Here is a 26,989-nt window from a genome sequence, read left to right on the forward strand (position 1 = left end):
TCTGTACTGTTATTCTGTTAAGTGGCATAGCTTGATTCAATGGAAAAGTGATCATAACAGGGTTTATTCTCAGTCAGGCCCTTAGCAGATACAGTGAAAGAAGTACCGTGTTTTCCCCAAAATAAGACCGGGTCTTATATTAACTTTTTGCTCCAAAAGACGCATTAGGGCTTATTTTTCAATTAGGGCTTATATTCGGGGAAATACGGTACTAAGTGCGTCCGTCTGACTGACGATCTTAACTAGGGCTTGTTTTGGGGGTAAGGCTTATATTACGAGCACCCTGAAAAATCATGCTTGGGGTCATTTTCCAGTTGGCTCTTATTTTCGGGGAAATACGGTAGTAGAGCAAATTTTACTACAAGTAGCCCTCAACATTTGTTTAGTGACCATTCAGATTTGCTGAAAAAAAGGGACATCGCTGGTTTTCAAACTTAATGACCACTGCAACATCCCGACGGTCACGGGATAAAAATCTGGATGCTTGGCAACCAGCATGTTCTTATGATGGTGGCAGTGTCCCCCGCCACACACACCAGTCATGTGATCACCTTCCCAACCAGTTTCGGATATGCAAAGCCAATGGGGGAAGTCGGATTTGCTTAAGGACCAAACGATTCACTTAACAACTGCAGCTTAACAATTGTGGCCAAAAAAAAAAAAGCTCGTAAAACGGGGCAAAACTTGTCTGTTGCCTTCTCCGGAAAGGAGCCATTTTACATACAACATAAGCTAGATTTTTGCCCGTCAGGAATTAAAATTTGCAAACCGATCACTAAATACATCAGGCATGGCTAAACTTACTGAAAAATTCTTCATCTCCCTCCCTATATACCGTAGGATTCTATGGTTTTAGTTATTAAGAATATGTTCAGTTTCATATATTTTTATTAGTGTTCGCACTTTTTAAAACAAACAATAGGATTGGTTCCGAATTTTTGGAAGGAAGGAAGGAAGGAAGGAAGGAAGGAAGGAAGGAAGGAAGGAAGGAAGGAAGGAAGGAAGGAAGGAAAGAAAGAAATAGGAACAGAGAAAAGGAAGGGAAGAGTAGGGAGGGAGGGAGGGAGGGAGGGAGAAGGAAGGAAAACATGGAAAGAAAGGGAGGGAGGGATGAGAGGAGAAATAGAGGGAAGGAAGAAATGAAGAAGGGAGGGAAGAAAGGAAGGAGAAATAGAGGGAAGGAAGAAATGAAGGAGGGAGGGAGGGAAGGAAGGAGAAATAGAGGGAAGGAAGAAATGAAGGAGGGAGGGAGGGAAGGAGAAATAGAGGGAAGGAATGAAGGAGGGAGGGAGGGAAGGAAGGAAGGAAGAGAAGAAATGGAGAAAGGGAAGAAGAACAAAGGGAAGGGAAGGGAAGGGAAGAGAGGAGAAATAAGGGAGGGAGAAAGGAAGGGAAGGAAGAAAAATGTTTATACACTAACTTTGTTTTGATCTTTCCCAACCTCACCACCAATTTCCCCAAGCTCGTATTTTCTTAACAGTAGACTCTAATATGAAGTCTGTTCGGACATTTCTGGTAATGCACAAACGGCAATTAATGAATATTTTTCACAGCAACTGGCAGGTATTTAGCAGCTGGAAGTATTTAGCACTTTTGTTTATTTGAGAGACGTCACCTTGAGCTCAATGTGTATAGGCATTTGATTTTTTTTTTAGAAAAATCGCTTCTGCAATAAAAAGAGGCTTCAAGCTTCCAAAGCGACAGATAAGGTTGTATTGCAGTCCGTCAGAAACAGCTGGCCGGCACAGATGTTGTTATGGAAAGGAAACCTAGGAAAAATTATTATGTTATCTAGGCTCTCATTTATTCATTTGCTGACTACCTCAACTTATGCACTCTTTAATCTTCCTTTCCCTTAAGTGGGACATGCTGTTTCGGTCTTATTTGCACCCTGGGCATAATCTCATCCACAATTTAAAAAGCTGCTTCCCATAAAAATAATAATAAAAAACATGGCAAACCACGGGCATATGCTGGCTTATCATTTTTATACATTTTGGGAAGGGATTCCCTAAGCAAAATTGTTGGTTTTTTGGTTTTTTTACTTTAAAAAAACCAAAGTTGCTTTACGACTTATACATTTTTGGAAGGGATTCCCTAAGCAAAATTATTGGTTATTTTTTAAAAAAACTTTAAAAACCAAAGTTGGAAGTGGCGTGAGACTCCGGGACATTGCAACCGTCATAAATATGAGTCAGTTGCCCAGCATCTGAATCTTGATCACGTAACCCCCGGGGTCGTGTGAAAAAATGGTCCTTGTTCCAGTGCCGTTGTAACTTCAAATGGCCACTAAACAAATTGTTGTTAAGTCAAGATGGCCTGTATAAATGCTGGCTGGGGAATTCTGGGAGTTGAATTCCCCCATCATAGAATTGTCAAGTTTTAAGAAATTCTGCTGTCGGCTAGGGAGCCCATAGATGTCACTTTTTAAACACAAATACTCCAATCCATTCTGATGTAAGCAATTGCTTTATAAGCCAGGCTCCAAAGCAGAGAAAATTTCATTACTTCAGACTAAAAAATTGCCAGCAACTTTTACTTCCTTGTGAATATCCGGCTTAAAATATGTGAAAAGCACATTATTGTATTAAAAGAAGAAACCAAGGAGTCCGCTGCATACAAATAATGCAATACAAGCAGAGAAACAGACACAAAATTAAAAGCGTGGAACGGAAGCGAGTACAATAAAAAAAGACTCAACACCCATCGCAGCCGCCTTGCCATGATTAAAAGACACCCCTAGGAAAAAGATCCCAGTCACAGGTGACGATGGAATATTTTACGCCAGGGTTGAGAATGGGGAAACTGTGTTTGTGTTTGGCTGTCATTTCAGGACACACAGGAGTGTCACACAAACCTTTCCATTAGGCTTTTTACTAGCACTGTCAACTTACTCAATGTTTACGGGCTGTTACCAATGGTGAGGCTATGAACGTTGGAAATGAATCATTATATGGTGCCAATTTTGTCTAGAGAAAGAGTTCAGCCTAGTCCAGGGGTAGGCCACCTTGGCTCTTTTATGACTGGTGGACTTCAACTCCCAGAATTCCTGAGCCAGCATGGCTCAGCTTGGAAACCTCTCCCTTTCTTCTCAGCACAGCTGGCCCAGGAATTCTGGGAGTTGTAGTCCACGAGTCATAAAAGAGCCAAGGTTGCCTACCCCTGAATTAGGGCAATAGACTTCAACTCCCAGAATTCCTGAGCCAGCATGGCTCAGCTTGGAAACCTCTCCCTTTCTTCTTCTCAGCATAGCTGGCAGGAATTCTGGGAGTTGTAGTCCACGAGTCATAAAAGAGCCAAGGTTGCCTACCCCTGAATTAGGGCAATAGACTTCAACTCCCAGAATTCCTGAGCCAGCCATGCTGAGGGGAAAGGGAGAGGCTTCCATGCTGAGCCATACTGGCTCAAGAATTCTGGGAGTTGAAGTCCACAAGTCATAAAAGAGCCAAGGTTGCCTACCCCTGGTCTAGTGGTTAAGGCACCGGGCTACAAAGCAACAGAGTGTGAGTTTGAGTTTCGCCTTAGGCAGGAAAGTTGGCTGAGTGACTTTGGGCCAATCACAAGGAGACGGTGAGTTCTAGTCCTGCCTTAGGCATGAAAATCAGCTGGGTGACTTTGGGACTGTCACCAGGAGATGTGAGTTCTAGTCCCTCCTTAGACATGGAAGTCGGCCGGGTGACTTTGGGCCTATCACCAGGAGATTGACTGATTGACTGACTTTAGGCATGAAAGCTGGCTGGGTTACTTAGTTTAGAACAATCACCAGGAGATGGTGAGTTCTAGTTCTACTTTAGGTATGAAAGCTGCTGGGTGACTTTGGGCCAATCACCAGGAGTTAGTGAGTTCTAGTTTCACCTTAGGTATGAATGCTAGCTGGATTACTTTAGGACAATCACCAGGAGTTGGTGAGTTCTAGTCCAGCCTTAGGCATGAAAGCCAGCTGGCTGACTTTGGACCAATCAGCAAGAGACAGTGAGTTCTAGTTTCACCTTAGGTTTGAAAGCTAACTGGGTTACTTTAGGACAATCACCAATGTGAGTTCTAGTTCTACTTTAGGCATGAAAGCCGGCTGGGTGATTTTGGGCCAATTAGGAGATGGTGAGTTCTAGTGTCACCTGAAGTATGAAAAGTCAGTGAGTTCTAGTCCCGCCTTAGACAACACCTCTTCTCTTGTAGGGCTGAGCTGTAGTTTAGCTAACAATTTACAGGCAGTTCTCGACCGATAATCATAACTGGGATTAGAATTTTGATTGCTAAGCAAGGCAGTTGTTAAATGAGTCACGCTTGATCTTAACACCTTTTTTGGCTATGGCTCTTAAGAAAATCGCTGCCGCTATTAAGTGAATCCCACGGTCCTTAAGTGAAACCCACCTTCCGATTGTGGGAATCCATTTGGGAAGGCTGCAAATGGGCAGCCAACGACCACGGGACTCGGCAACCGTCGGGAATACATACAGCATCCCTTTTTTTTCCAGTTGTAACCTGAAACGGTGGCTAAGCAAATGGGGATAGGCTGAAGATTACTCTATAGTACCCCCAAATCCATCACCCGGGTTCATTCACTTTTCCGGATGAAGAAAACATAAAATAAATTAAAATTGGAAATCTATATGCTAGCCAATGACGTTGGCCACTCCTGTTCCAAAACTGCAGCCTCTCAAACGGAACACCAACAATCCGATTTTTACATTATTAATGCCAGCACTAGAAGGCAATCGAAAAGAAGCTTATTTCCCGCTCAAATCCCTGCCGTTATTTATGGACCCGACTGAGGGGGGAAAAATGCTTGGCGGTCTGATAAACGTCCATTTCATGGCTGAAAGCATCCCACAATAAGCCTTAGAAGGAACGGCACAATACGTATCCAGATTATCCTTTCGTTTTTCACCAAAGAAGGTGGTCTGATTAAAAAAAACTTTCTAGCCTAAGCGGAGCAGAAATACTCATTTCCCTTGACTGAACAGGTTTTGTTCGTGATCAATAAGGAGGAGGCGGAATTACAGAATTGCTCGGATTCTAACAAAGCAATGACCAATGGCCCTGCTAACATAAAGCAAAGCCCACTCAGGATAAAAATAAAATCCCTGGATTCTGAACGGTTATTATATAAGGTCCTCGGTGCCCCTCACCATTCTGCCAATCTAAGCTGCAAAGGAGGCGTTTCCCCCCAACCGCCGCCGCCGCTTTAATGAAATGTGGAAACTCGCAGAGATTAGAGCAGGGGTCTCCAACCCCCAGTCCGTGGACTGGTACCGGGCCACGGCATGCCAACAAGCGGTCTGCACAAAAAAGCAAAGCCCCATCTGCGGGATGCAGGCAGCACACAAAAACACGCACCCTCCGGTCCGTGGGAAAACCTTTCTCCGTGGAACCGGTCCCTGGTGCCCAAAAGGTTGGGGACATCTGCCCTATGCCATTGCAGACAAATGGCAGTCCAGTCTGTGCCAGTGTTGGAGCACCCACCATTTCTGGTGGCAAGCCGTTCCACTGGTTAATTGTTCTCACTGTGAGGAAATTTCTCCTTAGTTCCAGGTTGCTTCTCTCCTTGATTAGTTTCCATCCGTTGCTTCTTGTCCTGCCTCCAGGTGCTTTGGAGAATAGGTTGACAAACCCCCCCCCCAGTTGTGGCAGCCCCTCAAATATTGGAAGATTGCTATCATGTCCCCCCTGGTTCTTCTTTTCAATTAAACTAGACATACCCAATTCCTGCAAACATTCCTTATATGTTTTAGCTTCCAGGCCCCTAATCATCTTTGTTGCTCTTCTCTGTACTCTTTCTAGAGCAGGGATCTTCAAACTTGACCCTTTGATGACTTGTGGACTTCAACTCCCAGAATTCCTCAGCCAGCGTGCCTGGCTGAGGAATTTTGGGAATTGAAGTCCACAAGTCATCAAAGGGCCAAGTTTGAAGACCCCCTGATAGAGACTTTAAGAGGAGTGGACTTCAACTCCCAGAATTCCTCAGCCAGCGTGCCTGGCTGAGGAATTCTGGGAGTTGAAGTCCACAAGTCATCAAAGGGCCAAGTTTGAAGACCCCTGATAGAGACTTTAAGAGGAGTGGACTTCAACTCCCAGAATTCCTCGGCCAGCGTGCCTGGCTGAGGCATTCTGGGAGTTGAAGTCCACAAGTCATCAAAGGGCCAAGTTTGAAGACCCCTGTTCTGGAGTTTCAACTTTTTTATTATCATTATTGGGATGTGATGATGGCGGAAGATCCAGGGATGAATTTGGGGGGAAACCTATGCAACATTCTAAATGAATGTGATCCAGGGGGGGGGGAAATAACTCTGTTAAGAGTACATGAATGTAGGTTAGGCAGTTAAAGACTATTTAGAGATTCGAGAATGAATGGGAATCGTGACCAGTGAGCATTTGCTTAGAAAAGACCGGTGCACTTTGAAGATAAGATCATCTTTATTGTCATTTTTTACTATGGGCACAACGGCACACATCAAAAATCAAATTTAGTTGCCCACTCTCAAAGTGAAACACATACATGACACATACCTAAAACATACTATATACATCATATGTATACAGGCATATAAAGGCATAACTTAAACAGAAACCTCCTCTTGCTTAAACAGGAGAAAGATATGTGTAACTTTAAAAGCGTGACTTATTTAGTATTTTTTTATATATATATATAATGAAAGTTTAAGCATTAGTGAAGGGACACAAGGTGATACGGATACTCCTGGATGTGGAAAAGACCGATTTTTAGCCAGTGTCCAGAGTGGATTTTGAAGACAAAAATGAATGTGCAAGAAAGGGAAAGATACAGATAGTCCTCGATTTACAACGGTTCATTTAGCGACCGTCCGAAGTTACAACGGCGCGGAAAAAAAGGGACTTTGGATCGTTGTTCACACTTACGGCCGCTGCAGCATCCCCCGGGGTCACGTGATCAATATTCAGAGGCTTGGCAACTCACATTTATGACGGTTTGCAGCGTCCCCCTGGGGTCGCGTGATCCCCTTTTGCGAACTTCCCAGAAGCAAAGTCAAGGGGGGGCGGGAGGGCAGATTCACTTAACGACCGTGTTCCCAACTTAACAACTGCAGTGACTCAGTTAACAACGGTGGCAGGAAAGGTCGTAAAATGGACCAAAACCTGCTTCACGACTGTCTTGATTAGCGACGGAAATTTGTGGGTTTCAGCCGTGATTGGACTCCTTCTACGTCTCTCGTTTCAGTTCTAGAAAAAGCGGACACAGCTCGCACAGGCGCACGCCGTTTAACCAAACCTGCTTTTTTTTTCTTCTCTCCTGACGTAAACGTTTGCACCTTTTGCCGCAGCTAATTGAGTTTTCAAAAGGGGTGGGAAGGCTCATGCCTGCCCCCACCCCAAAAAACCCAACCCCCCCCCAAAATGGCAGGCTGTTGCTTTTGACAGATGCGCTGAAAGTTGTTTAGCTGTTAAGTGTGGTTGTTGAGGTTCACAAGTCCCAAGAGCTACCCTGCCTGTCAAACCCAACGCACTTCCTGCCTTGCCTGGCCAGACTTTTAACGCTCCGAATTTAAGTCACAACTGTAGAAATGAATCAAAAAAACAAAACAAAAAGAGGGATCTTTGAAAAAGTCATAAATAAGGCACGTTTTCCCCAACAGCCAGAAGTGACCGTTTGTGGAGGCCGAAGTTGAACAGATCAAGAAACCAACTAAACTCCGAATTTTCAACAGCAATGGAAGGGGGGGGGGAAATAGCCGGGTTTTTCAACATCTGCCTGCTCAAATCTCACTCTTCTTTCCCATTTGGTGAAATCACAATTAACCTGGCCTCGCCAAAAATCAACGCTGAATCTTTGCATGTCTTTATTTATTTAGTTTACAGGCAGACCTTGACTGGCACCTGTTCGTTTAGTGACCATTGAAAGTTACAACGGTACTGGGGGGGGGATGACTTTTGACCGTTTTTCACACTTACGACCACTGCAGCGTCTCTGCGGTCACACGCTCAAAATTCGGACACTAGACAACCAACTCGCATTTACGACGGTTTGCATCATCCTGAGGGTGTCACCTGATCCCCTTTCGCGATCTTCCGACAAGCAAAGCCAACGAGAAAAGCCAGATTCACTTAACAACCGTGTGGCTAATTTAACAACCGCAGCGATTCACTTAACAACCGTGGCAAGGAAGGTCGTAAATGGGGGGCAAAACTCATTTAGCAACTGTCTCGCTTAGCAATAGAAAATTTGGGCTCAGTGATGGTCGTAAGTCGAGGACGACCTGGATGTGGCTAACCGACTCAGACTACATAACCCTGGACAGCATACGAAAATTGCCAAACAAGAGCAGGGGGCTGGACTAGAAGACCTCCAAGGTCCCTTCCGGCTCTATTCTATTCTAAAAAATAATACAGGTAAGTCCTCGACTTACAACAGATCGTTTAGTGACCGTTTGAAGTTCCAACGGCGCTGGTAAAAAAAAAGGACTTATGACCAGGTCTTCGGCAACGGACTCATATTTACGACGGTCACAGTGTCCCAGGGTCACGCTATCCCCTTTTGCGACCTCCTGACAAGCAAAGTCAACGGGAGAAGCCAGATTCACTTAACAACCGTATGACTAATTTAACGAAACTGCAGTGATTCACTTAACAACCACAGCAAGAAGAGTCGCAACGTGGGCCAAAAGTCACTTAACAACCATCCTGCTTAGCAAATTATATCTATATCTATATCTATATCTATATCTATATCTATATCTATATCTATATCTATATCTATATATAAATAAAAATATTTCACAACTAAAAAGCAAGCATCCAACTTACCAGCCATGATTTTGGATTTCTGTGAAAACCAGCCACAAGGGTAAAAAAATTTTTTTCCCCCGTTAGCTTGGAAAACTTTTGCTCAAGTCATTTGCACTTTAAATATTTCTCCACTCAGATTTGACGTCTGTTGAGACCTATTCATTTCAAAGGGTGTTTTTTTTTAAAGTTATTTCATCTCTCCTGGAATGAGCACCCTCGTGCTGTGTGATGTCTCGAAATGGGGAAAGTCTTGAATGTTTTTCCCCTTAACGCTACTTCAAGGAAGTGCATTTTTCTTGGTCAGCCGAGAGAGGTGATAAAACAGAAGTGTCTGGGCTTTCCTTCGGCAGAAAAACGTCAAAATACCACCCTTAATTAAGGAAGCACACCAAAAGGGCAGGTAACAATTCAACACCAACCTGCATTTTGAAGCAAAGCCACTGAGGCTGGTTCCCACGCCCAGCCCGATGGAAGAAGGAAGGACGCTGCAAATTCTCCATTGAAGAGTCACACCTAATAATCACCGCTTAAGCTCCTTCGGACATTTGCCTCCCTAAAAAGGGTGGGTGGCTCTCTCCACTTCAACCTTTTCTTGCACGGGGCCGCTGCTGTGGGACTTAGGCGAACTGAGACGAAGCAATAAAGGAGAGTATTTGTAGCTCAGGGTCGAACTGTGTGTGTGGGGGGTCCTGGGTGCCTTCAGGGCTGGGTGGTTTTCTGGCAGACGTTTCAGGACCCAACTAGGTAACACCATCAGCATTGTGGTTACCTGGTTTTCGTTATAAAATGTCTGCAAGAAAATCACAGAGAGAATTTGCACTTTCCTCCCTCCTTTCCCTCCCTCTCTTCCTTCTCTTTCCTTCCTCCCTCCCTCCCTTTTCTTTCTTTCCTTCCTTCCTTCTTTCCTTCCTCCCTTCTTTTCCTTCCTTCCTTCCTTCCTTCCTCCCTCCCTTCTTTTTCCTTCCTCACTCCCTCCCTCCTTCTCCCTCCCTCCCTCCCTCCCTTCCTTCCTTCCAGCTGGGTGTGCAAACCAGCCTTCACCCTGAATGCAGTTTGGTATCAAATTGCTACTTTTCCTTTCAATTTCCCTCCTTAATTAAGGGTGATATTTTGCCCTTTTCTGGCAAAAGGAAAACCCAGTGATCAACACAAGTTTATCAGTGATAAACACAATTTTTCAGTGATAAACACAAGATGAAACACAAGTTAGCCCAAATGGTGCACTGTGGGGATAGTTCTCGACTTACAACCATTTATTTAGTGACAGCTCATAGTTGCAACGGCACAAAAGCCAGTGGGATGACACTGGGCCAATCCCCAGGAGACGGTGAGTTCAGGTCTGCCTTAGGCACAAATGCCGGCTGGGTGACGTTGGGCCAATTACCAGGAGACGGTGAGTTCTAGTTCTCTCTTAGCCCAACCCATCTCACAAGGTTGTTGTTTGGGGGAAAGTAGGTGGAGGAAAGAGGCATGAAAGCTCCATTGAACTGAAGTAATAAACATTGAATAAAATACATGAGTTATAAACAATACAGATAGTCCTCGACGTTATGACTGTGCCCCATTTTAAGACCTTCCTTGACAGAGTTGTTAAGTGAATCACTGCATTTGTTAAAAGTTAGTAACACGGCTGTTAAGTGAATCTGGTTTCCTGTCCTGCTCAGAACCGTAACTGTGGTTTTTAGTGGGTTTATTAATATTAACCCCAGCAATTCCCTTTCGTCAAAACCCCGGAACTCTCCCAATGAAGTCCAGCCAAAAGCAGGCCGAGGCTAGTCCAGAGAGCGATGGCCGACGGGTCCACAAGGCCCTTGAAAGTTTCCCAGACGAGATAAACCCACCGGGCGAAATTAAATCCACAAGAGGGTTCACAAGGCAGGGGAAGTTCAGAGTTCACAAGGCATGATCCAAGTCGAGGCACGGTGTCAATCCAAAGCAAGGCAAGCATCACAAGAACCAGAAAACACCCAGCTAGGAAACGAACACGTGGTTCCCAGCATGGCCTCCATCTGTCTGCTCTGCTAAAGAGCCAGTTTCTGGTGCAGCCCATTAAGGAGGGCGAGGCTTTCTCCTCCCGAGAAATCTGACTTTCCTTCTCTGCTCCTGCCTTTTCTCTGCCTGTTCTCGGATCAGGGGCAGCAGGCAGTTCCTCTTCCTCATCGCTGACTGGTTGCAGCTGCAGGCCTTCCTCACCTGAAGCCTCAGGGCTGTCCTGCTACGGCTCTGTTTGAGCCAAATCCCTCTCAAGATGGCTGCTTGGAGCCACTGACCAACTCCCCTCCAGCCATGCCCGGAACTGCTTCATCCTCCTCCGAGCTGCCCTCTTGGCAGGTATCTGGGGAAGCGTCCGAGGGAAGTCATCACACTTCCCCGTTAACTTTGCCTGTCAGAGGCTCGTGACCCTGGGATATGGCAACCAGTCGTAAGTGACGGTTGCCAAACGTCTCTGTCAACGCTGCTAACATCGACTGTTACTGCTTGAGAAGAGATGAAGAGGTAGCCAGTTTCATATGTTAAACTTGTGTACTGCTTTAAGACTTACGTGTTGTTTTAGTTTAAGGCTAGGAGGGAGAATGAGTAGGATTGCACTTTTCAAGGCCGTTTTTCTCCCTAAAGAAGATAAGGCTGTGGTGGGAACTGATTCTTTAAATTAATTGGAGAATGTGATTAATGACAAAATTAGAAAGGTGGAGAATTGTGTTTTAATATATTGTGCAAGGGGGCGGAGATTTCAGATTCCAGCTTCTTTCAAGCAAGCATTTGCTGGTGTATTAGGCTAATAAAGGACTTTTAAGGTAAACACTTCTTGCTCACTTCTTAATTCTAAAATATCGGATAGGTCCACCTCCTACAGCCCATGATTTCGGGGCCGGCAAATGTAAAACAGTGTGCGAATCCTTCGTAATTTTCGTACTCCTAGGGGAAGGCATCAAATTGACCGTCCACCGTATTGCTGGAATCCCTCTCCTCATCCACCGGGCTTCCAAGGAGTGCAAAAGGCATTTAATTCTTAAACATAATTGTCATATCCTCCTGGCACTCGGAAAAGGAGGCAGAAGAAAGTGCTAGGGGTCCAATTAACATTAAGAACCAACATCTGTATCAGAATTAGTACCAGAATTAAGAGCTGAAAGGGAACTTGGAGGTCTTCTAGTCCAGCCCCTTGCTCAGGCAGGAGATTCTATCTATACCATTTCAGACAAGTGACTGTCCAGTGCCTTCTTAAATTTAATTCTTAAATTAAAATTTCCTCTTAACACTCTGGAGAGAGTTCTGAACGAAATATCAGCTTTTCCCAATATGTTGTCCTCCTAAATGTTCTGAACCGCAATTTCCATCCTAACCTGCGATCAAAGAGGATGGATTTCAACATAGCTGGGATTGTGGGTTATACAAAAGTCCTGCTGGGGAAAAAAATGTTCCTGTGTTGTCTAGTACTTGTTTTGGCATGAAACGCTCTAAAGTGGCAAGGAAACCCAAGTTGTGGGAAAGAAAAAAACAAAACAGGTAGCAAGGAAACACACCACACACACACACACACACACACACACACACACACACACAGAGAGAGAGAGAGAGAGAGAGAGAGAGTTTACCACAAGCCAGCAACTGAAAGACATTATTTGCGGAGGAAGGAAAGCTTGCTGACTTTGTGGATGAAATGTGTCACCCGCGAAGGCACAAATGTTGCATCAAGCCAGCCATTTTTCTTGTTCCCCACTCCCCATCTGCCTTCCCAGTCTGTTGAGTTGTGAGAAGCCATTGCTGAAATTTACGCAATGCGACTTGCAGTAGGCACGGCCCCTTGTCTGAATGCCACAATTCTGAACACAGGATAGCGAGGGGGTGGTGGTGAGAGAGACACAGAGAGAGTGAGTTGTGAAAATATGTCTAATGATAGTCCTTGACTTATTTCCACTGTTAAACAAGACAGTTGCCACCTGTATGCCTCATAATTTAATGCAGTGTTTCTCAACTGTGGAGACTGGAAGGTGTGTGGACTTCAACTGCCAGAATTCCCCAGGAGACAATGAGTTCTAGTCCCGCCTTAGGCATGAAAGCCGCTGGGTGACTTTGGACCAATCACAAGGAGACGGTGAGTTCTAGTCCTGCCTTAGCCATGAAAACAGGATGGATGACTTTGGACCAATCACCAGGAGACGGTGAGTTCTAGTCCTGCCTTAAGCATGAAAGCCGGCTGGGTGAGTTTGGACCAATCACCAGGAGACGGTGAGTTCTAGTCCCGCCTTAGGCATGAAAGCCAGCTGGGTGAGTTTGGACCAATCACCAGGAGACGGTGAGTTCTAGTCCCGCCTTAGGCATGAAAGCTGGCTGGGTGACTTTGGACCAATCACCAGGAGACGGTGAGTTCTAGTCCTGCCTTAAGCATGAAAGCTGGCTGGGTGAATTTGGACCAATCACAAGGAGACGGTGAGTTCTAGTCCTGCCTTAGCCATGAAAGCCAGCTGGGTGACTTCCTTCCTCCTTCCTATTCTTTTCCTTCCTTCCTCCCCTCCCACTTTACCTCATTTCCTTCCTTCCTCCCTCTCCCCTCCCTCTTTACCTCTTTCCTTCCTTCCTCCCCCTCACCTTGTTTCCTTCCTTCCTTCTTCCCTCTATCCTCCATCTTTACCTCTCATTTATTTCCTTCCTTCCTTCCTCCCATCTTTACCTCATTTCCTTCCTTCCTCCCTCTGCTTCAACTTTACCTCTTCCTTCCTCTCTCCCTCCATACATCCATCTTTACCTCTCATTTCCTTCCTTCCTCTCTCCCTCCCTCCCATTCCTTTCCTCCTTCCCCTCCATCTTTACCTCTCATTTCCTCCCTCACTTCCTGCTCTACCTTCATCTGTTTTCCCTTCCTTCATTCTATCTTGCCCTTTCTTTCTTTCTTTCTTTCTTCCCTTCCTTCCTTCTCAGAAAAGCAAATTCCAAGGACAAATTCAAATTTTTAGCAAAAGTACAAATGTCTGAAAAGAGAGGGGGAACGGTTAGCTCCTGTCAGTTCTCTTCCTGTTCCTCTCTTCCTCTTCATTTCCCCTCTGCTCTCGCCTCCAAATTTAACAGTTCATTCTGCCTTCCAATCTGTTCTTCTTACAGCTTCGTGCCGTTCCCCAAACCTCTAGCGCTTTCTAAATCAGATTGAGAGCCTCGTTCTGCTATTTTATTGATTGGAATTCTTGGGAAATCCTTAGGATGTTTTTTTAAATTTTATTTTATTCAGCCCCTGGGAAAGGAGGACAAAACTATAAATGTTAAAAATAGAAATGATCAACTTCCAGAATAATCTCACACAACATCATCAAGCTAACATAATCCACAATTTCACTGATCATCCTGAAGTGACTTTTTTTTCCTAGCCGTCCTGAATCCCTCCTAAAAGTATTCTTATTTATTCGCTACTGCAGTCCCAGAAAGACACAGGCGGCTGTTCTTTTGCAAAATAAATAAATTGCTTTTGTGGCGTCCTGGGAATGCAAGATCTTCTCCAAAACCACACAGACCACCAGAAGCAGCAGCTACAAATTTTCTACTTAGAAACCAGGTGCCTATGGCTGAATTATGGTTATAGAATGAAACAGGAAGTTTCAAATCTTCCTTGCTTTGGGGATAACCATAAACTTAGCCCATAATGGCTAAGGACATCACAAAACAAGAACCAACTCACACACACAAAAACACAGTATCCCCCCAAGAACCAAATGTGGTTAACCTCAAGCCTTAAGTCCACAATCAGCTACAATACAGCAGCGTATCTGGGGGAAGATTTTATTTTCTGGGTCCCCAAACAAACCAAGTTTTCACATCTGTCAGAAAACAGGATGTGGAATCTACTTCGAAGAAATGCAAATTTACCCGTTTTTTTGTGGGTGCAGGACTAGGCCTTCCCCTGTGTAACTCAACTTATAATGGGTGTGCCTGTATGTCTATGTGTGTGTGTGTGTGTGTGTGTGTGTGTGTGTTGTGTATTCTCTGGGCTTTGTTTCCGCAGCACCCCCAAAATGAACACTGCTCTGGGTGCTGCGGAAACGAAGCCCAGAGAATACACAACACACACACACACACATAGACACACAAGAATTTTTGCCAGTAAGCAAGGCAGTAGTTGTTCAGTGAGTCATGCCCAATTTTGCGACTTTTTTTTTCTTGCCGTGGTCGTTAAGCGAATCATTGCAGTCGCTAAACGAATTGCACGGTTGTTAAGCAACCGTGGCTTCCTCCATTTTCTGAGGTGATTCCACTGCTGTTACTATCTGCTGCCTTATTCTTGCCTTTCAGTCACCATTTTTCATCTTCCGAATTTCTTTTATTCTTTTTTTTATACCACTTGTTTTGGTTTTTATTCCACGCTGCCCACAATCCTGGTTTCCGTGAGATGCGTAGTCACGTAAATACGATGGATAAATAATTAAAAGTTGAAAAGGAGCACAGGTGGTCCTCGGCTTAACGACCACAATTGAGCCCAAGAGGTCTGTCGTTAAGCGAAACGCTTGCTAAGTGAACTTTGCCTCATTTTTAACTACTTTTCTTGCCACAGTTGTTAAGGGGATCACTGCAGGTGTCACGGTGGCTAAGCAAATCGGGTTTCTCCCATTGACTCGGTCGCAAAAGAGGACACTGCGACCGTCATAAATACGAGTCAGTTGCCAAGCGTTTGAATTTTGATCAGGCGACCACGGGGAAGCTGCAACGGTCCCTAAGGGTGAAAAACGGTCATTAAGTCCCTTTTTTCCCAGGGATGCTGCAACTCTGAACGGTCGCTAAATGAACTGTTGTAAGCCGAGGAACACCTGTGCTATGAATCAGCTTCAAGAGGGCTAAGATGTGAAGACTGCATCAAACAATTCTAAAAAAAATTCAAGCCTGCTTTAGCAATTCCGGAAATGGATGCCATTTATCACAAGATCAGCTGGCCACTAAGGAGAAACAGGGCTTTCCTAATGAACTCAAGAAAAACTGAACACTAACACAACTGAAGGACTGAACTCTAACACAACTGAAGGACCAGTGTGCAGGGACTCAGGGACTCCTCCAGTTCAGAGGCCACGGGTGCAAATTCAGGGTGGAACTGGCAAAGCGTGAAGCCCATAGGCTTTCCCATAAACTGTGGCGCTAAATTTCAAAGCAAGCAACACAATATAGTTAGTCCTCGTTTTACGACCACGATTGAGCCCAAAATCTCCGTTGCTAAGCAAGGCAGTTGTTAGGTGAGTTTTGCCCCATTTTACGACCATTTCACACTTATGATCAGCATCCCCATGGGATCGAAATTCAGACCCTTGGCAACTGACTCATATTTATGATGGTCGCAGTGTCTCGGGGTGGCAACTCACATTTATGACGGTCGCAGTGTCCCGGGGTGGCAACTGACTCACATTTATGACAGTCGCAGTGTCCCGGGTGGCAACTGACTCATATTTATGATGGTCGCAGTGTCTCGGGGTGGCAACTCACATTTATGATGGTCGCAGTGTCCTGGGGTGGCAACTGACTCACATTTATGATGGTCGCAGTGTCCCGGGTGGCAACTGACTCATATTTATGATGGTCGCAGTGTCTCGAGGTGCAACTGATTCATATTTACGACGGTCGCAGTGTCCCGAGGTGGCAACTGATTCAGATGACGGCTGCAGTGTCCCGGGGTGGCAACTGACTCATATTTATGATGGTCCCAGTGTCCTGGGATGGCAACTGACTCATATTTATGATGGTCCCAGTGTCCCAGGGTGGCAACTGATTCATATTTAGGATGGTCCCAGTGTCCTGGGATGGCAACTGACTCATATTTAGGATGGTCACAGTGTCTCGGGGTGGCAACTGACTCATATTTATGACAGTCACAGTGTCCCAGGGTGGCAACTGACTCATATTTATGATGGTCCCAGTGTCCCAGGGTGGCAACTGATTCATATTTAGGATGGTCCCAGTGTCCCAGGGTGGCAACTGACTCATATTTAGGATGGTCACAGTGTCTCGGGGTGGCAACTGACTCATATTTATGACAGTCACAGTGTCCCAGGGTGGCAACTGACTCATATTTACGACGGCCGCAGTGTCCCGGGGTGGCAACTGACTCATATTTATGATGGTCGCAGTGTCCCGGGGTGTCAACTGACTCACATTTATGACGGTCGCAGTGTCCGGGGGTCACATGATCTCCTTTTGCAAACTTCGGATAAGCAAAGTCAATGGGGGAGCCAAATTCGCTTAACAACCGTGTTGCTAATTTGACAACTGCAGTTATTGCCTTAACAACAGGCTCAAGAAAGGTTGTGAAACGGAGTAAAACTCACAACCAATGTCTCACTTAGCAACAGAAATTTGGGCATCAGGAAGGATCCCCCACTTTCTAGTGAAAAATTGACAGGTCCCTGTTGGTATTTTTGGACCGGCTGTTTTAATCCAGCCAAAAAAGATGCCAGCTTCCACCGGTTCTATCCTGTTTTGCCGCCAAGATGATTTGCAAGCCAGGAAGTTGCAATTAAAAAAAAAAGAAAATGCATGTTTACTTGGGAGGAGCCGGCTCAATGGGACGCACTTGTTAAGGGTCACACCGAGATTGTTAGCCTCGGGGTCAAATCCGGCACCAGAGAACAGATCACAGTTGGAATCTGCACTTTGCACGGCTGAAAAAAAATGCTAATTATACAGCTCAACGAGTTACAGAGAGAGGGGTGGGCTCAAAACTGGCTTTCTGGGGGAAAAATCCTATTTTTATCTCCCGAAGTTTCTTGAACCAAAGGAGGCCATCCGAACAGAAACACTAAAAACACGTGTGTACACGTCCCAAACGAAAAGCAGATTAAAATGGCAGCGAACGCCATAGCTAATAAAACTATAGGTGGTCCTTGATTTACATCAATTCGCTCAGTGACCGTTTGAAGGCACAACGGCACTGAAAAAAGTGACTTCTGACCGTTTTTCACACCTACGACCGTTGCAGCATCCCCTCGGTCACGTGATCAGAATTCACACACCTGGCAACTGGTTCATATTTATGACGGTCGCGGCGTGTGTGTGGGGGGGGGGCAGGCGATCCCCTTTTGTGACCTTCTGACAAGCAAAGTCAATGGGGAAGCCACTTAATGACTGTGTTACTCATTTAACAATGGCAGTGATTCACTTGACAAATGTGGCAAGAAAAATCATAAAACGGGGCAAAACCCACTTGACCAATGTCTCACTTAGCAACAGAAATGTCGGGCTCAATTGTTATAAATCGAGGACTTACCTTGAATATCTTTAAGTACAAAATTAAAAGAATGCTTGCCGGTTGCAGTTCAACCATATTGAGACTTTCCAATCAATCAATCAATCTATCTATCTGTCTACCTTAGTCTGCGTCTGTCTGTCTGTCTATCTATCTATCTAAGTCTGTATGTCTGTCTATCTATGTCTGTCCGTCTATCTATCATCTATCTGTCTGTATGTCTGTCTGTCCATCCATCCATCCGTTTGTCTATCCGTCTATCCATCTGTCTGTCTGTATATCTATCTATCTATCCATCCATCCATCCATCCATCCATCCATCCATCTCTATATCTATCTTACTCTGTCCAAGTAGCCTTGGTGGAGCAGTGGGCTAATGCCTCCTTAGGTAACACCAGCTGCCTGCAATTAGTGTAGGTTCGAGTCCCACCAGGCTCAAGGTTGACTCAGCCTTCCATCCTTCCGAGGTAGGTAAAATGAGGACCCAGATTGTTGGGGGCAATAAGCTGACTTTGTAATAATGCTGCTTGGGGGTGGGGGGCGAAAGCCCCAATAATAAGCAGGCATATACAGAGAATGAAGGCTATTGCTAAGCACATTTGATTTGTGCTTCTTAGATTGTAAGCCGCCCTGAGTCTTCGGAGAAGGGCGGGATATAAATGGGATTTTTTTAAAAAAATTATCTATCTATCGTCTATCTATCTGTCTGTCTGTCTATCTATCTATCTTACTCTGTCCGTCTATCTTAGTCTATCTCTATATCCATCCATCTCTCTCTCTCTCTCTCTCTCTCTCTTTCTCTCTCTCTCCGTTTTAAGAAATCTATTGCTAAAAAAGCCCTATGCCCTCCTTAATTTTTCTACAAAAGAAAAATCATATTTTTAATTTTCTTTCACCCAGGGTAGAACTGTGGTTAAGGAAGATGGCAATTGCTCCATTCCTGATTTCTTAATTCGGTCGTTTGTCTTGGGCCAACGTTGGAGGTGTGCGGAGAAATGAACACAGTTCCAAGCAGGAAAAAAGCTCCCGATGCCGTATAATTATCCAGAATAAGCAGCTTTTAAGTAACCTACAATTTCTCTTACACTTTCAAACAGGACAGTTTTTCAAAACAAACAACTAGCTGCAATATTTCACAGATGGATGGAGGGCTGCCCTGAAAATTCAGAACAGCTGGCAGAGACAGGGGAAACCAAGTCTCTTACCAGCTGTTTGGCTGAATTCACCTTCTGGCCAAAAATTCACATTTAACTCTGAGCTACGTAGTAGTTCGAGCGACGGGAAAAGGCAGATCCGCTTAACAATCACTTATGTCTATGTTAGATTCTCAGTCAATCCAGGTCACGGCTGTCCCAAGGGTGTTCTGTCATCAGGCAACTGGACTTTGTTTTTCTTGAAAGACGTTTCGCTTCTCAACCAAGGAGCTTCTTCAGCTCTGACTGGATGGTGGGGAATAGAAAGATTTATCCTCCTTGCAGACAGCAGGTCATTTGCATCCTTTTAGAGAGTCGTTGAGGCAACCTGGAGGTTTACCTGTGTCCTCAGAGTCACCTGAGTCATTGAGAAGCTGTGTTTTCTGCAGGATGTGTTTCCTGCAGGGACACCGGGCAGAAAACATCCTGCAGAAAGCACAGCTTCAACTTCTGAAGGACTCAGGTAAACCTCCAAGTGGCCTCAACGACTCTCTAAAAGGAGGCAAATGGCCAACTCTCTGCAAGGAGTATAAATCCTTCCAACAAGGAAGTCCAGTTGCCTCCTGAAAAAAAGCATTTTTGGATTAACGATCATTCGATTCACTTAAGAACTGCGGTGATTTCGCTTATCAGCTGTGGCCCAAAAGGCGGAAGGACATTTCGATTCCCACAATGGACGAATGGCTGCAAAAGTTGACAGGAGTTAGCAGAGACGCCTAAACTGACTGCTCTGATTAAAGAACAAAACACGATTATTTTTGTTTCTACTTGGAAATCACTTCTGGACTTTGTGCTCGAGGTGGAAAAAAAATTAATGAAACTTGGATTTTGGGTTTTACCGATTAGATAGGTTTGCTATTATAGAAACGGCCAGCTTATACTACAGGTAGTCCTCGACTTACAACCACAATTGAGCCCAAAATTTCTGTTGTTAAGTGAGACACTGGTTAAGTGACCTTTGCCCCATTTTACGACCTCTCTGGTGACAGTTGCTAAGTGAATCACTGCACCGGTTCAATTAGTTACACGATTATTAAATGAGTCTGGCTTCCCCCCCTTGACTTTGCTGGTCAGAAGGTCGCAAAAGGGGATCACGCGACACCCCCCCAGGACATGGCAATGGTCATAACTATGAACCAGTTGCCAAGCATCTGAATTTTGATCGTATGACCGTGGGGAGGCTGCAACGGCCGTTAAGTGTGAAAAATGGTCACGAGTCACTTTTTCCAGCGCCGCTGTAACTTCAAACGGTCACTAAATGAAAAGGTTCTAAGTAAAAGTCACTAAACAGAGCACGGTTGTTAAGTGAATCTGGCTTCCCCATTTGGCTTTGCTTTTCGGGTCGGAAAAAGGTGATCACATGACTCAGGGACTCTGCAACCGTCCTAAGTACAAGTCGGTTGCCAAGCACCCGAATTTTGATGAAGTCATCGCGAGGATGCTGCAACGCTCGTAACTGAAAAATGGTCCTAAATCACTTTTTTGAACGGTCACTAAAGGAATGGTTGTTAAGTTGAGGACCACCTGTAAGGATGTCTTCCTTTTTTGTGTATGGATAGGCCTAGGCTGCTTTATGACTCGTGGACTTCAACTCCCAGAATTCCTGAGCCAGCCACGCTGAGGGGAAAGGGACAGGTTTCCAAGCTGAGCCATGCCGGCTCAGGAATTCTGGGAGTTGAAGTCCACGAGTCATAAAAGAGCCAAGGTTGCCTAACCCTGGCCTAGGTCTAGGCCCCTTCATGACTCGTGGACTTCAACTCCCAGAATTCCTGAGCCAGCCACGCTGAGGGGAAAGGGAGAGGTTTCCAAGCTGAGCCATGCTGGCTCAGGAATTCTGGGAGTTGAAGTCCATGAATCATAAAACAGCCAAGCTTGCCTGCCTCTGGAATAAGTACAACATTCATCACTTTGCTAGAGCTGTAATTGACGGCTGCTCTTTTAAAATGATGGTGGGGGCCCCCAAACTGCTCTAATAATTAGACAAATTGAGAACATTTTGTGAGTTGCATCTGAACACACATTGTTACTCTGCAATCTGATGATTTCTTGAGGTGTACGGATAATCATACGTTTCCCATAGTAACTTTTACTGGGACAACGCAACTGTCTAGTAATTCACCCTCTTATTCAGTTAAATTAGAATATAGATAATACAGGGGAGACAAACTTTAGAAAGGCAGTCCTTGACTTACGGCCACAAGAGAGCCCAAAATTTCTGTCGCTAAGTGAGACATTTGCAAAGTGAGCTCTGCCCCGTTTTACGACCTTCCCTGCTCCCGTTGTTCAGCAGATCACTGCAGATGTTCAGTTTAGCCACACGGATGTTAAGTGAATCGGGCTTCCCCGTTGACTTTTGCTTGTCAGAAGGTCGCAGAAACGGATCAGGTGACCCCGGGACACTTGCAACCGTCGCAAGTACACGCCAGTGGCCAAGCGTTTGACTTTTGATCACGTGACCCTGGGGATGCTCCAACAGTCCTTAAGTAAGAAAAATGGCCGTGAGCATCTTTTCTTCAGTGCCGTTGTAACTTCCAAAACGTCACTAAACGAAAAGCTGGTTAAGTCGAGGACTGCTGCAAAATTTAATTTAATTTAATTTATTAATATTTCTATACCGCCCTTCTCCCGAAGGACTCAGGGCGGTGTACAGGGCAAGAATAAAACATAAAGTTACAAAAATTAAAAAGTTATTAAATACATGCCCATAAAAAACAATAAATACATTAATAAAACCCCCAATAAAATGATAATAAAAACCCCAGCAATCCCACCCTCAGGCCAGGCCGGCTTGTTCGAACAGGTATGTTTTCAGATCGCGGCGAAAGGAGCGAAGATCCGGCGCCATCCGGAGCTCAACCGGTAACTGGTTCCATAACTCCGGGGCGCCCACAGAGAAAGATCTCCCCCTGGGGGCCACCAATCTACATTCTCTGACCGGTGGCACCCTGAGGAGTCCCTCTCTGTGGGAACGCACAGGGCGGAGGGAAGTTGACGCCGGCAGCAGGTGTTCCCTAAGGTACTCCGGCCCCCTGCCATGTAGGGCTTTAAATACCATAACTAGTACCTTGAATCTCACCCAAAAGACAACTGGCAGCCAATGCAGCTCACGGAGCAGAGGTGTGACATGGGAGTATCGGGAAACTCCCAACACAACTCTCGCGGCTGCATTCTGTGCCAGTTGGAGCTTCCGGGTGGTCCTCAAGGGCAGCCCCATGTAGAGAGCGTTGCAGTAGTCTAGTCGTGAGGTCACGAGCGCGTGAGTGACCGTGCATAGATCATCCCGGCTTAGATAGGCTTAGATAGAGATCAGAGCATCGAAAGGCTTAGTTCCGCCCTCCTGATTCCGTGCAGGAGTCCAAATTACATGGCTGTCCGCACTCCGCTTCTTTGTGAGTCTGTTTGGCCTCACTCAGCAAAAAAACAAAACCATACCAACCCAACCCCCCCCAAAGCACACCACCGCCCTGGGTTGCCCTGTCAAAAACCTCTTCCTGTTAGCTTTTGCTTACTATTTAGCTGACCCGTTTCCCCTTCCTTGGATATGACCTTCTCCTAAGATTGGAAAACTCCTGTCCTATTTCCCCGGCTCTTCTTAAGCCTAAATAAACTTCGTTCTCTCTCATAAAATTAAATTTCAAAACCTCTGTTCGTCCCCGGTTGCTGTTCTCTAAACATCCCAGTTTCCTGAAACCTCCCTTTTTTTAAAAAAAAAATGTAATTCCCAGAACTGGACACCCCAAACAATAGGTCGACAGACGATGCCGTAGCTACTGCTTTACACTCTGTAGCAAGTCATCTCGAGAGACCTGGAAGTTATGTCAGGATGCTTTTTGTTGACTACAGCTCGGCTTTCAACACCATTTTGCCAAGCGTTCTCATCGAGAAGCTGACTGACTTGAAATTCTCCCCCGCCATCTGCGATTGGATTCAAGACTTTCTTAGGGATCGGTTACAAACAGTGAGGGTCGGGTCTGCTTTGTCCACCCCCCCTGAAGCTTTGCACCGGCACGCCACAGGGCTGTGTGCTTAGCCCCTACCTGTACTCTTTATACACATATGATTGTGTATCATCTGACCCATCCACTGCGATAATCAGGTTCACAGATAATAATAATATAATAATAATTTTATTTATATACCACCCTTCTCCCAAAGGACTCAGATGATACGACCGTGGTGGGTCTTATTACAGGTGCGGATGAGACAGCATACAGGGCGGAGGTACAAAAACTATCCATATGGTGTAGTAACAACAACTTGCACCTAAACATCGGCCAGACGAAAGAGATGGTGTTAGACTTCCGGAGAAAAAAAGGAGGAACCTGCCCCACTTTACATCGGGGAGGACTGTGTGGAGAGAGTTTCCTCCTTTAAATTTCTGGGAGTCTACCTCTGCGAAGATCTGACCTGGAAAGTTAACACAACCCAGGTGGCTAGAAAGGCCCAACAGAGGCTTCACTTTCTTAGGGTCTTGCGGAAGAACAGGGTAGAACAACAGCTAATGACCCCCTTTTACCGGTCTACTATAGAGAGCGTCCTCTCGTATGGTATTGTGGTTTGGTATGCTGGTCTGACAGCCGCGGATAGGAAAGTATTACAGAGGGTAGTGAGCACAGCACAAGACATTGTGGGCTGTCCCCTGACACCACTGGATGACCTCGCCAGGGCTCGTTGCCTTGGAAGAGTGAGGAAGATTCTCAGGGATGACTCACATCCTGGACGGTATCTCTTTACTCTCCTACCATCCGGTAGGAGATATAGGAATATAGCCAGCCGTACCAACAGGCTGAAAAATAGCTTTTATCCGTGGGCTGTTAGGCTTTTAAATGGGATATAATCTCTGTGAACTTATGCAAAATTGACTTGGGAGGCCGGTGTGTGGTGTAGTTGGTCCACATGGTGTGGTAGGATGGAGGGTTTGTTGTCACTGTGTGTTGCGGGGAGAGAGCACGGGGGGAGGCTCAGCTAATCTCAATGTACACAGGTTGTACTTTGACAATAAAGGTTTATTATTATTATTATTACAAGCCAGGTTGAAGCCAGGCAGAATAAAATAAAAAGCATTTATTTCTGGGAGTTTGGAAAAAATTGATATGGATTCCAATTGGATTTGGCCTTTTTATGTTTTTTCGCAAAACACAAGATTTGGGTTGCGAGCAGCTGCTCACGTTACGGGTCGTCCTCGCCTTCTGTCATTAAGTGAGACCGTTCTTAAATGAGTCGTGCCCCAGTTTGGCAAACTTTCTTGGCACAGTTCGGTGAATCACTGCAGTCATTAAGGGAGTAACCCGGTTGTAAAGTGAATCTGGATTCCCCCCTTGAGTTTGCATGTCAGAAGGTCGCAAAAGGGGATGACGTGACCCTGGGGGCACTGTGACCGTCATAAATATGAGTCAGTTGCCCAAGCATTTGAGTTTTCATCACATGGGTAAGGAGATGCCGCAAGGGTCGTAACTATGAAAAAGTGGGCATAAGTCACATTTTTAGCGCCGTCGCAACTTTGAACAGTCACTAAATGAACTGTTGTAAGTCAAGGACTATTTATACTAACACAGTAACTCTTAATCTATACCTGAGTGTTTGGTTTCTTTGGGATTATCTGAAAAGGCAGTCCCTAATCTTTTAGCATTTGGATTTAACTTCCAAATAAATCAGGAAAAAAACAAAACAAATGCAACATATTTCCACAGTGCAATGTGATTCATAGAGCTGCTTTTCCTTTTGTAAATAAAAAAATAATAAAAATGAGAATTTGTACTCTAATCCGCCTTCCAGACTACAAAGTTACTCCTTTCATGAAGAAAGCCTGAAACCACCAAAGGGCCCCCAAATGAAATACAGGTAGTCCTCGACTTATGACAAGAAAGAAAGAAAGAAAGAAAGAAAGAAAGAAAGAAAGAAAGAAAGAAAGAAAGAAAGAAAGAAAGAAAGAAAGAAAGAAAGAAAGAAAGAAAGAAAGAAAGAAAGAAAGAACCCAATGCAGCTTAATTTTTGCTAACAAGCAGACCCCCGCCCTTTTTTTGGGGTGTGTGTGACTCAGAGCTCCTGCAGCTTGTATAAACTTACATGTTTTTCCTCTTTCTGAAATTCACATTATCTTCCCCCAGGGCCTCACACACAAACACACACACACACACACACACACACACACACACCCTTCCCCAAGAGGAATTTCACAGCAGAATCTAAGCTTAGGAGTTAGAAACAAATTTAATGCAATTAACTAATTGAAGCCAATGTAAGTAAACAAGTAAATGTAAGCATATTTACAAGTAAGTAACAAATCCATCCCGTTTCTGTTGTTTTAACTGTAGCCTATATTTTGAATGATTAGCCGTCCAGGGTTGTCAGTTGAGATGGCTGGCTACAGAAATTGGATTAAATAAATAGATAATCAGTTTAAGATGGAAAACTTTTATCACGCAACAGATAGATACTTGGGTGCAATTTGCAGGCGTTCTTTTTTTTTCCTGCTCAACTTCGGATGAACAAGTCAATTAATTTTATGCTTGCAATGTTGATTTCCTAAATTGTAATCAATATGGATAGAAGGCTTCCCCCCACCCTTCTCTTTATTACTGGCCGTCAAAATTATCCAAATAATAGAACGTCAATAATCTGCCAACAAAAGTGCGTATAATCAAGGCTATGGTCTTCCCAGTTGCAATGTATGGCTGTGAAAGTTGGACCATAAGAAAGGCTGAGTGCCAAAGAATTGAGGCCTTTGAACTATGGTGCTGGAGAAGACTCCTGCGAGTCCCTTGGACTGCAAGGCGATCAAACCGGTCAGTCCTAGAGGAGATCCACCCTGACTGCTCTTTAGAAGGCCAGATCCTGAAGCTAAAACTCAAATGCTTTGGCCACCTAATGAGAAGGAAGGACTCACTGGAGAAGAGCCTAATGCTGGGAAAGGTTGAGGGCAAGAGAAGAAGGGGACGACAGAGAAGGAGGTGGCTGGATGGAGTCACTGAAGCAGTAGGCGTGAGCTTAAATGGACTCCAGAAGATGGTAGAGGACAGGAAGGCCTGGAGGAACGTTGTCCACAGGGTCGTGATGGGTCAGACACGACTTCGCAGCTAACAACAACAATCTTCAATTAATGCAAAGCCAACACTGTATTGAAACACTATCATTGTAACGACGTGATTTTCAAAGAGTTTCAAAACATTGCTTTCATCCACAAACATGAACATCTCATTAGTACACACATTTAAAATATACCCTCTATAAATATGCTCTGAATATGCTATAAATATGCTCCTTCCATTATGTATTCTAGACACTGAATATTTATATGTTACTTATATGTAAGGGTGTAGGTCTATATGTATGTTGTATATAGCATGTCTAAATGTGTTATCTATGTGTACACTTTGAGAGCAAGCAACTAAATTTCATTTTAATGTGTGCCATTGTGCCCACAGGAAAAAATGACAATAAAGGTTATCTGTCTATCTACCAACTATCTATCTATCATCTATATCATCTCTCTCTCTCTCTCATTTATCTATCCATCTATCAACTATCAACTCTATCAACTATCTACCTACCTACCCACCTGCCTATCATCTATCTTCTATCTATCATCTACATACCTATCTTCTATCTATCTATCTATCTATCTATCTATCTATCTATCTATCTATCTATCTATCATCATCTATCTTCTATCTATCATCTACCTACCTACCTATCTATCTACCTACCTACTTATGTGAATTAGCAAATCCACTGAGTTATTGAACTAGCAAGTCCACTGAATATAGAATTCAACATACAAGCTGTCCTCAGCTTATGACCATAGCTGACCCCGATGTTTCTGTGG

At 44.7% G+C, this 26,989-nt stretch overlaps 1 protein-coding gene across 3 annotated transcripts in view; it reads right to left on the reverse strand.

The window, feature by feature from the left end:
- PTPRA (protein tyrosine phosphatase receptor type A) overlaps nucleotides 1-26,989 on the reverse strand; it is a 118,410-nt gene that overhangs the window by 75,174 nt on the left and 16,247 nt on the right. The gene's annotated exons all lie outside the window — the stretch shown is intronic.

Source organism: Vipera berus, assembly GCF_964194415.1.
Source record: "Vipera berus genome assembly, chromosome: 7".
In the NCBI taxonomy this organism is placed as follows: Eukaryota; Metazoa; Chordata; class Lepidosauria; order Squamata; family Viperidae; genus Vipera; species Vipera berus.